A 17,848-nucleotide genomic window follows, 5' to 3' on the forward strand; every position below is an offset into this window, starting at 1 on the left:
ATATATGAAAAACATAAACTGCCCCAATGTTAATTTGTATATTGTAAGTAACTACCCCATATATTTTGAAAAATACGGCCAGGTTCGTTTTTGTCTCTCATTCTGGTTCCCGCTGTACTGCTGACCACCATTGCGTGAAGTGGAAAGGGTGGGGAGGCCTATATTTTACATGCTCCATAAAGCATGCAGTTTTATTTTGCTATCAGTAGGTAGCATAATACAAAAAAATCCTAATCTCGCAGAAATATCATGCCTGTCTTTTTGCTAAATGATAAGTGAAACCTCCGGGCAAGATAAATCGGTGCCTCCAGTTGGTCTTTCATCTCCAGAGATGTCGGGAGCACATTGGAGATGCAGTAAGTGCAACATGCCGGCCCGCCACCCTCGCATCAGTCCTGTTATCGGCTGTAGGGCTGTGCTCGCCAGGGACTTTAATCTTTGAGTCCTCATCCGTGTCTTCCTTTCTCCCTGGCTCTCCTCCCTGCCCTCTGCTCCCTTCCTGAGAGTGTCTGTCATTTCCATTATCTCCATTGATTTGCTTGCGCTTCCACAGTGTTCAACTCACTGAGTATTTCAAGTCATCCCACGTTTTTGTTTTTGTTTTTTTAATGAAAACCAGAATAACCGGTCTTCAAATGAACACCTACTGTGGCCCATGGTTTATGTTTGTACCTATATGTTTGTATATATATATGTTTCCTTTCCACTGTTAAATGCAAAAAAGAAAGGAAAGAGCAAATCCTTTCTCTTTTCCCACTCTAGGGACTTTGCTTGGATGGGAGGAGCTTAAATCCTCAAATTCGCTCAACCCAGTTTTACAGTGATTATAGGATAATTAAATCTTATGCAAGTTATTTGTGCCTCCGGCTTAACATAAAGACATAAAGCAATCATTATAAAGATTCTGGTGAGGCTTGGTTTGGATGAGGCTGACCATCCATGGAGAGATGTTTCTCATGTACTACTTTTTACATTCTGCTTATGTACGGCTTCCCCCCAAGACATTATGAAAGTGAGACAAATACTCAAGAAATATCTCCTGCCCCAAAATATCAGGGTTATCTCTGTGGTGGGTCAAAGCAGCTTCTTCACTTTATATTGTGAACAGGAGAGAGATTTTCATCCTCACTGAGGAGTTGGACTGTGCTGCTTTTGAAAGCTGATCTCAGTTTATGAGTGTGGTTTTCCTGTGTCTGTATGTGTGGGTTTGCGGTAGCAGTTAGCCTGTGGACTCAGAGAAGCTAGGTAAGGGACTCCTATGAGAGCATCAGTTATTTGATGCCGCCCCCCCTTTTATTTGATTATGAAAACAGTTGTAAGAAATTAAGTCATTTTATTTTATTTATTTATTTATTTATTTATTTATTTATTTATTTATTTATTTATTTATTGTGTTAACCACAAGAGTGAGAGGAGACACTGAGACAGGGATTTATATACATATGCTTTATTGAAAATCTGTTAGTCCAGAAAATCCTGTAAAGAACAAACAAAGTCTAGGTAAAAGGCAGAACAGAAATGCGATCTCTGGCAAAGCTTAACTTTCATGTCATTCATAGGTAGCTTCTGGAATATAAATAGCAAAACCAATTTTTCTTGCTTGAAACAAGATGGCTGGGCTTCAATCTTCCTATCATTCAGTTGTCTGTCACCAAAGGTCGTGTTTGTCCAGGCCAGGCAGCTTCCATTAGCCAAATGTAATGCTCTGGGGGAAATTGTAGTATTTAATTATTAACCCCAACTCTCACTGCGGGCAAAAAAGATATTTGGGCCACACACTCACCATTTATACTAGCAAGTGCACATCCTTAATGTGATAAAGTAAATCTAAAAATAAAAATAAAGAAAGAAAGAAAGAAAAAAGAAAATTTCAAAGAATGGCATAATTAATGAGCAAATATTATGTTTTCACTTTGAGGTGAAAAATGGGTGAGTAATGAACTTGTCATCATTTCTTTTAGATTGTTCAAGGATTCTTAGGTAGTTAAACAAACGAAATATTTAACTTTAATTGTTGTTGGGTGTAAGTTTGTTACAGGTACCAAATTTAATATTCTTTTCTAAAGTACAGTTTAGAGAAATTATGTCCTAAGGTAATACGCAAACAGAAAATTTATTGGGAGATTACTTAAAAAAACTTCTTAATAATAATTTAAAACAAACAGATTTAATATGATTTTGGAATTTTATAGGAAAATGAAAATACCTCAGAAATTGTATACATATATACTATTGTATGTTCTCTCTCTTTCTCTCTCTCTCTCTCTCTCTCTCTCTCTCTCTCTCTCTATATATATATATATATATATATATATATATATATATATACCTTTTTTTCTCCAATAGTTTTAAATGCTGGTGGGAAAGAAAAAAAAAATATGAATTGAAATCTATTACATCTATTATTTATTATAGGCCATTTCAAAGTTTTTAAAAATAATTTTATTTTCAGTGTAGTCTTATTTGATGTTATAAACTATAGCAAAGTGATTTTATTGTAATTTTTAAAATCTAGGGACATTTAAGAAGCACTCCGCAATCGAATTCATCCTGAAATATATCAACCTGCTTTTACATTTTGAGCTTCTTGTTAAAACATGCTTTACTCATGTAATACTAAACTGAACCTTGAAGTGAATATGGGATTAAGCACAGATTTATGATAAAAAATTTTCACTAAACTGAAGGGGAGTCTGCAAATATTTAGGATTAAATTTAAAGTAATATCTGAAATTTTTTGGGTGGGTCACTGATAAATGATATACTAGAAGTCTGATTTACAGAATATATTCAACTAAGACAGAGTAGTTGATTAAATGAAATTTCAAGATTCTTTTTCTAGTTACATGTGTATCCATACATATAACATATGCATAACTGCATATCAAAATATAGATATACAACACACACATATGGAGGGAATTGGTTAGGTATTGCTTCCCGTTATTTATCTCATAATTTATTAATAACACATAATACAAGTGATCCAGTGGGCCATTTAGGCAGAAGAAAATTGAAGAAGATACAATTAACTATAATAATAGTTTTCTATTATTGCTGTAACAAATTACCTCAATACACACCTGTGTAAAACAGCACATGGTTACTACCTTACATTTCTGCTGATCAGAAGTCAGAAATCTGTTGTAAAAAGCTAAAATCATGTCTGATGCCGGCCTGTTCCTTCAGGAGGCTTTAGGGCCTAATTTATTCCCTTGCTTGATTTAGCTTCTAGAGACTGTCTTCATTCTCTGGCTCCTGTCCCCTTCCTCCATTTCAAATCCAGCAGCATAGCATCCTCTCTCCTCTCTGACCCCTGCTTCCACACCCCTCCTCTCCCCTCCCCTCCTTTCCCATCCCCTCACCTCCCTCACCTTGAATCCCATCCCCTCCCCTCTCCTTTCCTCTGCCATCATCTGCTTCTGTGTCTGGGATCATCCAGCCTCCCTCTGATAAGGATCCTTGTGATTACATTGGCCCCAAAGAGATAGCATAGGATAATCTCCCTATCCCAAAGTCTTTAACTTAATCACATATGCAATCTTTTGGCAATGTATGATAATGCATTCACAGATTTGGGGATTAGGCCATAAATATTTTTGAGGGACTATCATTCAGTCTGCCACAGCTATACTATAAACATATCAAAAATAATGTCAAATCTGAGAGGTAATTACAAAATCAGTCAATGTACAATGTACAAAAAATTACAAACAATTACAAAATCAGTCCTATAAGAAAAGAAAAATAACTTTGCAATGATGATGCAAGAAATAAATGAAAAACATAAATAAAATACATATTTAACAGAATTTTAAAATAAAAATTACATTCTCAATCAAGTGGGTAGTAAAATGGACAATTGTGCAGCTAAACTGATTGTTATACAAGAGGCCTGCTCATGTTAAAAAGAGCATTTTACTCTGCAGACTTGTATAGAAATTGCTCTGAACTTTTCATGCACGACAGCGCTAAGAGCTGAATGTTCAATGGGATAGCATAGTCTAGGGATGGCAGAGAACAAACCCTGGAGATGAGCTGCTGGAGGAGGGACATGGAAAAGAGGGACTAGATACATTTCTTGTAGAAAAGAAGAAGTGGAGGCCACCAGACAGCCTCAGGGATCTCTGGGGTGGGAATTAGTACAGCTTTTATTTAAGTGGATAAAGCAAGGGATGGGGGAGTGTTGGAAGAGGATGATCCCTTGATGAAATCTGTCAAAAGGCAAAAAACATCCAGTCACCAGCATTTCCTTTAAGAGTAAAAGCATGACTAAGCTTTGAGGAGGAATCTTAGTAGGAAGAAATGAAGAAACTCGGTGGGAAGAAAGGATTTAGAATGAAGCATGAGGACTAACATTTATTTATTGCCCGCTGTGTTCTACATACTGGCCTATGCATTTTACAAAAGTGGTTTTGGTTATTTAGTCAACAATGAAAGGATTTATTAATTCATATCCTTATTTAAATATTAACAAGCTCACCAAGAAAAATGGTGGACTACGGCTTTTCCGATTAGTACTGTCCAATTTCAAAGGCATTTTCTTAGCTAGTCTAATGGTTCCCTAATTTTGATAATTAAGATATTTCTTTTATTATCCAGTTTTCTGAATCATTTGTTTTAAATCTCATTTGCATAGGGCACACAATTTTTAACTATATAATTCTATCTAATTTATATTAATCAGTATAAACTTAAGTCCTCACTGTGCCATTAAATTAGTGACAATTTTTGGTTTTGTTTCTAATATTTCGTTCTAGGTTGATCTTTTCTAAATTTTCCACTAGTAGCTTGAGAGTTGTGTGGTGGTAACCATTATACTTGGAATGGTGTTTAAAACATTCTGTGTGGTGATTCCCCCACTCAAAGATATTATAAAATGAATTCAGTGATACCTCTTCCCAACTCACATGCTTCCTATGCAGCCCCTGAGCTCTGCTAGTAAGCGTTGTAATTTTCCCCAACTCATTACAGTAATCGTATTATTTTTTATGTGTTTTTCATTGTTCATAATTTTCCATGTTATCAATTTATAACTGTAGTTCCCATTGTTCTATCACACATGTCCTAACTTTGAAAACTGTCCAGTGGTCACTACCAACTCGTTCATGGTATATGCTCTATTTCCCTATTACCATGTGCTTATTTTGCTATGCCTTTTGGTTATTAGAATTTCTTTGTTGGTCATAATCCTCCAGGCATTAAAATGTTGACAATGTTTATGTGTTGTACTTATAGTCTGATGACTTATGTCATGCTTTATTTTTTTTATTAAAACAACAACAGGAACAAAAACAGCAACAATAACAAAAAACTATTGATCTTGCTCCACTAACTTCTGAGGGAGAAAGCATCTTGCTAGAAGTTTGAATCAGTTTTTTTTACTGATGTTCTGTAGGATTTCTTTTGTGAAATTTTTGCCTATTCTCTTGTAAGTGCCAGTGCGTGTTTCTATAAAAGCATGCATTATGCTGCATTGTAAACTAATCATTTGTAAACATTTCTGTAATCTTTTTCTACTACTAAGCTATCAGAAGGGCATTAATTTTGTTCTGTTCTTATTGCCAGACATGGCACCTGACTTGTAGTAGATGCTCCATACTTTTTTTTATTTTTTGGGGAAGAAAAAAATGAAAAATGATATTTAAATTTATATGAGTGATGGCATATGTTTTTCATTCAGCAATTTTTGATAGACCTATGGTGAAGATAAGAATTAAGGCAAATAATTGCCGAAAGCAAATCCCTTTTAAGTTACAATTTGACACGTAGCCTCTCTGCCTGGATAATTTAAATGTATGAGCAATGATTTCTCTTGTTTTTATAATATAGTTTTGCGAATTTGTACATTATCACCATTCCAATTTCAGTAGTTTTGATACAAATCTAATATTCAGGTTCCATAATAGTACTGAAACATATTAATGTCCCATATTTTAAATTGCTGGTTAAATATTTACTACTTAGTAGATTTTCTTACCTGCTGCTTCTTACAAATACGCTGATGATCCTCAGTGCTAGGAAAGATCTCTGCATCTCTTTACACAGGGAGCCAGATGGCCTTGTACCATGACCTTTGCCCGATGCTATTAGCATCCAAGGGAGCTGAGAAGCTCTGGCTCATTATCCACAACCAGATGTTTTCTCCTTCTCTGTCACTATTGCTAAGTGGCAGTTAATGTGTAGCACAATGGGTATTTGCTTGAACCTATGATCCATGAAATGTCGTCTCTTAAATTACAAATACCACCCACTAGCAGAAACTTCTCCCTGTGCATTTATAATTCAATCATTCTTTATTAGCAATCCTGCTATGATCCTAGAAATATTTTATTTAATACATTTCTATCTTTCCCAGCTGGCAGCAAGTGAGGGTATTCTAACCTAAGAAAAAATAAAGTTATAGATTCATGGTCCAGCCATTACTTCTAAATATTTATTGCTCCGGATAAATCAACAAATGTAATAACTCCATAAACACCACACAAACTTCTAATTACCACTTCACTTTCCAGAAAGCCTGACACTAAGAAAGAGTGGAATCTGCTCCAGTTGCTAGAGAGCTCTACTTCAGCTCTAGACAGGTTTAATAGTTTTTGCATTTGGCTAATGAAAGTCAGTCTTTCAGAGAGTGATTTACTTTGAATGAACTGATATAACTAAAATCATAGATAAATTTAAACTTGGAGGAGCAAAGTATACTGATATAATAAGGGCGCAGCCTGTGTTGCATATATTTATCTTATTTTGTGCCAAGCTAGGCCATATATGAAATATTATATCTAGTGTGATTTTTCCAGGGTGGTCTTTTAATTGTGAAGGGTTTTCATAGTGTCTACTCATCTATAATACCAGAAACAACGGTAAAAGAAGGCGGAGTACCTCTAATAATTGATAAGTAAATTCATATATCAGGAAAAAAAATATGGAGTCTGTGCCAGTGGCTCCGCCCACATCAAATCCAAACCTGAGTCAGCTGGCAGTTTTGGGAAACATCTGTCAAGAAAACCTAACATAGATGAATCACAGTACTGCAACTCAGCATCAACTGAGGGGAACAGAAGGGGACCAGGAAATTGCAGATTGAATGGTTAAGGGTCATATTACCGGAGAAGGTTGAGGATGTAATTAGGTTAGGTATCAAGTCTTGATTTGCTGACATGAGGCCTTACTATAGATGACTCTATTTGGGGCCTGTTGTGTCTCTTTTAACACTTTTATGGAGAACTGAGCAACCATATTTTGATGAAAAGGATCTCTCTCTCTCTGGCTTTTATTCTTCTCTCTAAAATATGCGGCTATAGTCTTCAATAACTAAAGTTAGTTTTATTTCAATTGACTATCTTATAAATATCCTAAATTAAATTTTGACTTCATGATAAGATTATATTACTTCTTTCCCCTTGGGAATTATTTGTCATAATAATTTTAAATTTAATTTTTCTTGTGAAAATATAGATGGCTAAAAGGACAGCCCATAAATAGGGCTGTCAATATCCCATATCAAGAGTATTTAATAAAGTATATCTGAGAAGATACAGCTTCAAACAGGGCTAACGGCTTCTTGAGCAGATATGATTGAGGCTGGATTTGACACACACAAACAAAATAAAAGCACTTTCGTGATCCCCACTGTTCCAGGAGGTAGCTGACTACAGAAAGTCCCCCATACCGTAACATTGAACAATACTCTTTTGAAATATCTCCAAACTGCTCACTTGGCCCCTTGCAGCCAATCAAGGACAGCCAAATGTAATGGAAGACAGTTGCCTCCACTTTCAAAAGTCCCACCTTAATTTAAGAATAATTGCTAGCCAGAAACTGTCTCAGTGTTTTGTTTTTCTCTCTATCAAATGTAACTGTCCTTTCGCTGCTGAAACTTATGTGATGACAGTTAGGTATTCTTGTCTCAATTTTATGAATAAAGCACCTTTTTGAATTTTGTTTAAGACTTAGTTTTACTTTGACAAAACATAAAGAGACTTTTTGGTTGACATGGGAATGTTTCATAGAGAAAAGGCTTCTAGGAGTCTTCATGGAATAACCATTTTCTACTTGGTTCATTGTAAAAGAGAAATGAAAAGGTATTTTGTCAACTGTTTGCTAGAAAGATTTTCTACTTAATCCCTTTCTATTGAAAAGTAATAGCTTTACAAGGAAGTCCAATGATCAATGATCAGCAAGTGGGGGAGGCAGAGAGACATTGATGACATGACAGGAAAATTAGCATCCAGTCAGACTGATTGTCCCACATGTTGCATGGACATAATTGTTATATCGAGGAAGGGGGTTTTCTTCGATTTAATCTATTACCCACACTAGAAATTTAAAGATCTGTTATTGGAAATTGGAAGTGCTCTGTGGACTTCAATGAGGAAAAATTCTAATCTTGTTGGTATTCTTTTATAGGAAACCGACAAAAAAACAAGTACAAAACCAATTACATTATTTAAAAAAAAAAAACTTGGAAAATAAAACTTTATTCATCAGAAGAGTGAACAATTCTTAGACAAAAGCTCTAAGTTTAAAAGTAGGGTGAAATGGCTTGATTGCACAATTCACATTTCATAAATCATATTCAACTCACTCTAAGATCATTCCCTTTAGAACTTTCTTTACTATTTATTTTCTAATAATTTCAAAGTTAAACAATAGTTTCTAAATAAATAGCTTAAATTTTAAAGTAAACATTTCATCATTTTCCTATTTTATAGGACTTACTATAGTAAAGCATCCATTTGGTTATTTCAGACCTTCATATTCCTCTAATAAAAAGACTTTCTGAATCATTTCTGTTCCAGTGATGCATAAGTTGTAGGAAGGTTTATGGGAATAGAAATGGCACGACTTATTTATTTATTTTTTATTTTTTACCACTCATTAGTCCATGGACAGTCTAACTTAATCCTTTAAAGAGAATTATGAATGTATCATTGGCTTATATTTGTATGCTAATAACAGCAAGCTATGAAGTCAGAATTAGCATAAAATGTTTAATTAAAAGTCAATGTGACAGTAATGTGATAACTTAGAAATTAAATTCAGATCATTTCTAATAGATGAAATGAGAACTAATTATCTGTTTTCTACTTTACAATTCTTAAATAGTGGTGTTGGCATTAGCAAAAGTCGCAGGGTGGAGGATAAGACTGTCTACTGAATTTATAGAAGAAAATAATATATTATTTATAAAGCTCTATTTTGGATTTTTGTTTTTGTACTTCTCTAAAAGGAAGCTGGGTGAAAAGATCTGAACTGACAAATTATTTAATTAAATGTTTAATTCAATTAAATCAAAATTTTAGATTAAATCACAAAAACATAATCTTCTTCATTTAATTCAGGTTTTTGTCCCCAAAATGCAGAAAAAAAATAAGAGAAAGTTATAAAATATTTTGATTTTGGTACCCGACTAGAAGACGCAAGATAATAGTTTGTTGTCAGTAGAGTTTGAAATTACACTTCTCTCCAATAATTATAAAACTAAACAAGATAACTAAATTATTTTTGCTATGATTTAGGAAACTTAGAGTAATTGTATACGCATACACATGCATTAACTGTTCTTTGAACCTATTTAAAAAAGAGAAAATTGCATGAAAATTTTTAATAGAAAATAATGCATTCAATTTCAATAATTCAGAGTTTGAATGAATTCGGTCAATATTTGGCAAACATTTATATATTCCCATTGTTGGATGGCTATTTACCGTAAAACAATGAATTTTCTTCAAGTGTTTCAGTTTTGCAAACTCCATAATAACCTATATTATATACATATATGTACATATATAAATAATTCTTATCAAATCTCTAAAGCAAATCTAACAAGTTTTATTAGTTTTTCTAGTACAATGACTATATAATCATAAAAACAAGAAAATCAAATTGAAACATTTAATAATGCACAGCTGCAGTCATATCTTTCTTTTTATTGTCCTTTGAACACATAATACTCTATTCCCAGTAATAATAATAATACACTTGATGGAGTTTGAACCTCACAGTCTATTTCAGGCTTTACCTTGTCCTCCTTCCTTCATTGCCAATAGGAGCATCTCCCCACAGCCTCGATTTTCTGATTCCTTAATACATATTTTCTTCTTTAAGAAACAATTTCTGTGGCCCCTTCTATTTGAATTGACCAATATCTCTTGTTGTCCCCCTCTTCTCTAAATTTTGTGAACACTGACGAACATTTTTATTTGTCTGAGTTGCTGTTAGATTATAAATGACTTCATGAGAATGATCTTCTGGCCAAAGGGCATCTGCAAAAAGAGCACGTTTCTGCCCAACAGGCCATTGTGTCTGGAGCAGAATACCAAAGTGGAACAAGATAGACATATATTAGGGAGATAGCAGGAACTAGGTATTGCAGCTTCTTGTTATCACATCATTGATTTTTGTTTTTCCTTGTAGTGAAATGAACCATTGGAGGATTTAACCAATGGATTCTTATCTCACCCCAAAGGGAAACAAACAAACAGACATGTCATTGACATATATTTTAATGGACTCATTCTAGCTGCCCTGTTAAGTAGGGTTGTAAGGAGACGAGGATGGAAGCAGGAGACCAGTTAGAGATGATGGTAATTAGAACAAGCTGTTAGCTTTATTTCTGTTAATTTCCTGATGGTATGAATAGTTCACCTCTAGAAATATTAACTACTTAATATAACAGCATACAGAAATGATAGTTGTTTCTGAGTAAACCTCAAAGAATCTCATTTTCAACACAACGTATAATATTATAGGCTCTTGTTTGTCAAGAGTCTCTACAAAATCTTTAATTGGATATAGTTTAAATTAAATAAAAATAAAATCAACTCAATTTAAAGAATGATACATTTTTGAGTACATAAGCACATGTCGTTTTTGTTGCCATAAGGTTTTGTTATTTTGGGGGGAGTTGTTTTGACTATAATGTTTTTGTTTGATTGATTACATTATTTGGCTAATTATAGTGATGTCTCATATGTAAACACATGATATAGGTAGATGCACATGTTGGTCGGATGGCATGTACTTGAAAATGAATTGTGAATGGTGTCTATATGTTTTACATGATATTCCTGTCACTGATTTTTGTTATGTATAAATTGAGCTAGCTGGACACATGGTCTCTTCTAAACTCCAGGGATCACATATCTAAAATTCAAGTCAATTGCATTTTGAAAAATATCTATTGTGATGACCTACAAGGGCTAGTGAAAGATTTTCTTAAATTGTTTTGAAGAACTTCTCAATATAAACAACTCCCTATAAGTGATGTAAGCTCTTTACAGATTCAACTTCATAATTTTATGTTCATCACGTTAGACAAAATTAAGTTGGAAAAAATGTAAGAAACATTAAGAAACAAATTTGATACTTATTACTATTATTTGTTTTACCCAATTTGTTTAATAACATACAACAAGTGTTTCTCCCTGGCTTAAATTCCTGATTATCCTAGAAGTCAATCTAATGTTACTAAACCATTATGGTAGCCTCTAAGATGGCCCCCTGGTGATGCTTGCCTCTCAGTATCCATGCCCTTGCTTTTGTACTGGACAGAGTGACTTACCTCTAACAAATAGAACACTGCAAAAACCTAATTACACCAAGATTAGGTTACAAAGAGAGTGTGTCTACCTTCTTAGGCTCCTTTGCCAGTTCATTCTAAGAGCAGCCATCTGACAACTTACAAACTGACCTAAGTAGAGTCTCATGTGGCAAAGACACTAAGATGGTCGCCAGCCACAAGCCAACAGGAAACTGAGGTCCACAATGAACAGTCAACAGGGAACTGTATCCTACTAACAACAGCATGGAAACTGATTCGCTAGTTGAATCTTGAGATGACACAGTCCCAGCCAACACAGTGATCACGGGCTTGTGACATCAGTAAGTCAGAGGACCCACCTGAGCTATGTCCAGATGCTGTGATAATACAAGTTTGTTGTTCCAAACTGCTAAGTTTGGAGGTAATTTTTTTTTTTTTTGCATAGCATTATAGCATAATATGGGGCTCCAATAATTGTATAAACATTTCTTAAATTATTATTTTAAAAATGTAAATATTTTGAGCAATTTCCTTCATCTTAGCATAGAAAGTTAAATGAACACAGATACAAAATTCTCCTAAACATTATTGATTATTCTAACTGTCAGTATTAGATAAGTCAATCTTATTATAATAAATAAATACAACTTCAGACAATATAATAACATGTAGGAGTCACAGGGGTCACATAGATAGGATTATTTTGTCCCCACTAGAGTCCCTGGTAGCAGGTGACTTCTTTTTAAATTGTATTATTAGGTTGATGTTAGTGTTTTGTCCTGTCTCCAAAAAAAGCTTTTTTGTATGCTAAATATAATTTTAAATTTAAAATAACACCAATTTCCATACCAAAAGCTCTATTTTTTAAAGATATTCCCTTCTCTATTTGCATGCTTAATCTGCCAAACACTTTCCTAAACGTGCGCCCCATGGGACATTAAATCCCCTTCTTAGCTGCCTGCTTGTGCAGTACCAGCATCTCTGGATTTGGTATTTGGCTAATAGCTCTATTACCTTTCACGCTGAGTCCAAAGCTTTACCTCCCTCAATCTTTACTTTTGCCAACTGGAAAATTTTCCATCATGTCAAGAAAACCCACTGTGCAGTGTGCTTAGGGAATGGGCCCTCTCTTGCTGACTGACAGCTATTCAATAGAGAAAAGAGCCACGGAGAGATGCCGATACGTATTAAGCTCACTGAAGAGGATAAGCTTTGTATTTCAAAATGTCACTTTTCTTAGAGTTCAGTGGGAGTGAGTAGCTATAATAAGGTAATTTCTAGAGGGAACCATACTGTAGTTCATTGTATAAATAATTGATTTGATCAGCTGAAATTATTGTGCCTAGTCCTGAATGACCTTTCAGATGAATTGCAGGGTTTTCACTACAAAAGCAACCAGAGCTTATATAGTAAGATGTCAAAGAAAATCCATATACAGTAGTTTTCTATAAAAAGAAAGGGTATTTACATGGCATTATTTCCTTAGAATAACTGAAATACCAGTTTTTTTTTCATTGAGTACAAGTAGAGACAGCATACCTTGGTTTTATTTGTATGTTCAAGGTCAAACAGTATCAGTGAATTATTTCAACCATATCTTACATAAGAGTGTTTTTGAGAATACTTTAAAAAATAAAATAAAGAAACAAAAAATAAATGTGATTGCACAACAGGGAAGAGCTTTCTTTTTACAAGAGGAAAGCTTATCATTATAATATCTTAAGAGAATAGTGTCTTTTAGAAAATTAACACACACTTGAAATTCTACACAGTGATAGATTTTAATATCTCACCATGGTCTCATCCCTTTCTATTTTTTTTTATGTCCCAATCCTTATTATAATATATCACTGACGTCTGTTCAAATAGATTATATGTATATTCTTTTTCTGCTCAGAAATTTTACATAATTAATCACATTATGTCTTTTCTTCATATGCTCATTTAACACATTTGTTTATTTTAAAATATAGAACATTATTGCTCATTGCTAAACATTATCCAAATGATACAGAGATATAATTTGAAAATTACCCATTCTCAGTTCCCTCAATCACTATTCCATACTTCTACTCTCCACGTGTCGCCAGGATTCAGGTTGTTTTGCGTTTTCCCAGACCTTTTGCAAAGCAACTAGGCTCACCGCTAGATCACCAATGCTCCCAGAACTGTCTGAATGAGAAGTTAAGCGTATATCTATATCTATTTATCCATATATGTTCAAGGATAAATTCATAGAAATATAATCAATCATATATACATTCATAGCTGCCGATCACATGTTTATGAATATATCCATTTTTAACACAAGAAATTATTCTGTGCATAGTTTTTCAGATTTATCATATATCACTTAAATACCTCTTAAACATAATGTATTTCTCTTTTCTTTTCATCAGATTTTGATTATGAAAGTTGTATATGCACAAAGTAAAACATCGTATAGTATGGAGTAAAAAATATAACTCGACTACCCCTACACTTCTGTACCATACACCAGCAATTCCTTGCCATAATTTAAAACATTTCTACCTAGTGCTTCTTAGTAGTTGCCCAGGATTTTGTGGGTGGTTCCAGTGACTTTGGTGATTTTTTTTTTTCCTGTTTCCTATCTATGCATTTTTCTTTATTCTTTTCTTTTTCTTTTTTCTTTTTATTTTACATCCTGAAGTAGTAAAAATCCGCAGTTAAAATCAGGCAGTAAAAGACATACTTACAGAACTAACATGGCTGACTTTAGTAGATTGAACGTGGTTTTAGCTATTGAATTATTGGGACTTCTTACCACATGATTGCAGTTCAATATCAGCCCATTCCCCACCATCCCGATTGTACAAATGTTGTATCTACTTTATTGAATAGCACAGTGTTTGGTTACCTTTGGGGCTCCAACTGTGATTGAGGGCACAGATATTTTGGTGAAATATGGGTAAAATCAAGAATACAATTTTGTAGTGTTGGCATTCCAGAAGGTTCCACAGATATATCTTTAGCATCACCTGTGGGAACAAACTTATTTTGTCAATCTTACATTCCAGATCTAAGTTTTTAATGTATTAGAAAATGACTCTGCCATTTGAGTTTAAGAAAGGCAACAAATGCTGCACAGTCTACCATTACTTATTATTCCTCATTGCAAGGGCATGCCATTTTGCCAGACACAATCTGAATGTTAGCCCTTTTCTAAGATTTGCTTCTCTTTTCAGTAGCTAGTTCTTCAAATTCTCCACAAATCTGACTTAACCCTACTTAATTCAACTTTTCTAATTGAAGACTTTTAAATAGGCGGCTGTGTGTTCTGATGGCTCTATTTTTGTCTAGGCCTTTTACTTGGCTAAATGTGTTGCATCTTTAGCCTCCAGTCATGAGGTCAAATCTGAGTCCATACCCCCAGCCCCCTTTTCCCCACTACCTCCCCTGGCCAGCTTAAAAAACAAAAACAACAACTGCACACTATTCCTGTGAACTCTAAACTCTACGAAGTGAGGGTCGTTCTTATATAGACGCTGCCTGGTGCAGTGTTCTTCGTGTACTAGATGCTCCTTAAATATTTGGTGGCTGAAGGAAGGGAGTGAAAGTCAGAAGGGGAAATAATGAAGAAAGACGGCAGATATTAGAGCCTGTAATTACAACAGTGAGAGGCTGACTGTACAAATAGACTGTGGACAGACCACCGATGACAATACAACTCTGACCCAGAAGCCTGGAAAGCTAAATCACAGCCTCTGCAACAGTGTGCTCAGAAGCATCAGGACTTGGTCAACAGCTGCCAAATTCCATATTTTTGCTCCCATTTTCAAATCAGAACAAAACATAGAAAGCTAAATGTGCCTTTTTCCCATTGCAGAACTTCTAATCAGAGCATTCCTGAAGCCTGTCCTTCTTTGTACTATAAAATTTTCTGACTTCCTCCCTTCCTACCCTCGCTTTCCTCCAAACTCCAGGGAGCTGTGTAGTCCTGAAGACATAGACTCTGTTATTCTCATTTTTTGGTCGGCCTCCTTTTATTTCCATAACAGGTATGCGTGTAGAGAATAATTCCTTAGGAATATAATATATGGGGACACAACCTACTTTGATGCACCAGGTAAGAGTCTTATATGTTGTAGCCAGGGGATAAGTTAGCCGAAATTTGTCCTTAAATTCCACTTGAGGAAATTATGATGACTAGTTGGTAGTATATGGATATTCGAGAAATTGTTTTTTTTAACATTTAAAAACTAATTTTATTAAACAGTGAAAAACTATATCTTTCATTAATACTTTTTAGAGTATTGGTTTACTTGCAGTGGTCAGAGTTTAAATACTAATAGCTCCTGTTGTTTTAAAAGCTCCATTCACAGATTATTATTACAGTATGTAATAATAGGTGTCATAAGCTATTTAACGTTATGTTTAACTTTAATAAATGTGGTTGCTTTATAGCAAATAAAGTTAATGCATCCCCAGTATGGTGGGTTGCTAATGATTTGTATAAATTCACTCAACAAACTTTCCTACATAGATGCTTTCCAGGAAATTCACACTGTAATAGAGAAGCTAAGATCTTCATGAGAAATTCATGCATGATAAATTATATTAATGGAGGCATAAAACAATCTATACAATTCAAAGTAATACAGTACTTTCTTTTAGGACAATTAAATAAAAAATCATGGATGATGTGGTGTTTAACCTGTTGTCTTAAAACTAAGTAATTTTAAATTGGTTAATAGAATCTGAGTGGAAGGAAGTAAAAGAAAAGCATATAACCAAGAACAAAATCACATAGATAAAAGATAGGTATTCATTCCGGTGAACACTAAGTGGATGAGTTCAGAGCAGTTAGTTAAAAGGCAGTTTCACTAGAATATAGGTCTCGTAAAGGGAAAAGTACAGATAAAAGCCTGAAGCATGGGTTAGATTCCGATTGTAAAGGTAAGCATTTATTACGAATTACTTTAATAGACTGAACAGGCAGATATTGCAGAGTGGGTGATTCAACTCTATTCTACCTCGATCGTAATTAACACATACTCTTTTGTGTTAGAGGTTATAAAGCTAAAAACTACATTTCCCAGACTCACATATCGGTAGTTCAGTTCCAACTTTGGCCTAGCTTTCCCTCAGCAACTAGAGCCACAGACATTTGGAGGTTCGTCAGTATGCAACTCCTGGAATACCGTGGGGAAGTTTGAAGCTGGTCCCCATACATGGAGAGCAGGACGAGACCTGAGAAAGAGGTAGACAGCTCTAGAGTAGAAAATGGGGGGGGACGGGCAAAGGAACTTACCAGGCTTGTCTTGGGCAGGCTGCAGGATACAGCTGCCCCCTACAATCTTAAAAATTTCCATGGAAGCATTAATGGAGTTCAGTCACGTATTCAGTCAAGGTGGTCTCCACAACACACTACTCCCTCAAGGTTGCATTTATCCAGGAGTAGCTCGCCAGACAACCTGTGGTTACGTCCTCTCGATGACCTCCTCCAACACTCCTCATGACCGCTCTTACAATCTTCTGTTCCCCTTCTTCCACAATGTGCCCTGGGTATTTCACTAGCATGGGAATGGCTCATTTCGAGACCATCTGGTGGCACTGGAGGCAGATGCCACAGAGACAACATAGGCATGTGCAAGAGAAAACACAGATAAGATTATGGTTCCCAAAATAAGAAATTATGTCTTCCACTAAGAATCACATGATCCGAACTACTGACTTGGTAAGTCCCCTACTCTGGGGGCCGGATCATTCAGGGCGTTCACTGATGTCCTCACGTGATTTAATAAAGATGATGTATGAGCAGACTCATCAGGTATGAACACACATGTGCTGCTCAGGTAATGGCCCAGGCACCTCCTGTGGAGAGGGTGATAGAGTCCCAGGCCACCCTAGCCTGGAGGACAGCTTTGCTCACCAGAGACACCGCAGTGTTCCAGGAGGACAGGCTTCCCGGCTACAGGTTAAGGCTTGCTGAGTGAATTGAGTAGGGTTCCCATGGGCGTTATAACGTCCTTCGTGCCAACAGAGGGAGCAAAGAAGGCGGCCAAATGACAGGAAACAGAATGGGCCCATCCAGCCTTGAGGAAGGAAGGTTGGCAAATTTTGTTACTGTGTGTTAGAATGTCTCCTGTGCCCAGGAAAACCCAGGGCACAGTAGCCTCACCACCCAGGTCGAAGCCACAGCCAAGGGTTTGTGCCACATAAACATTGGGTCCCCTTTGGGGCTCCTCAGTGAACACCTGGGCGGCAGACAAATCAGTGCCAAATCGGTAGCTATATTTTAATATGAGGGAATGATTACACAGTTCCAGTAATGTCCATCTC

Source organism: Rhinolophus ferrumequinum, chromosome 18, assembly GCF_004115265.2.
Source record: "Rhinolophus ferrumequinum isolate MPI-CBG mRhiFer1 chromosome 18, mRhiFer1_v1.p, whole genome shotgun sequence".
Lineage (NCBI taxonomy): Eukaryota > Metazoa > Chordata > Mammalia > Chiroptera > Rhinolophidae > Rhinolophus > Rhinolophus ferrumequinum.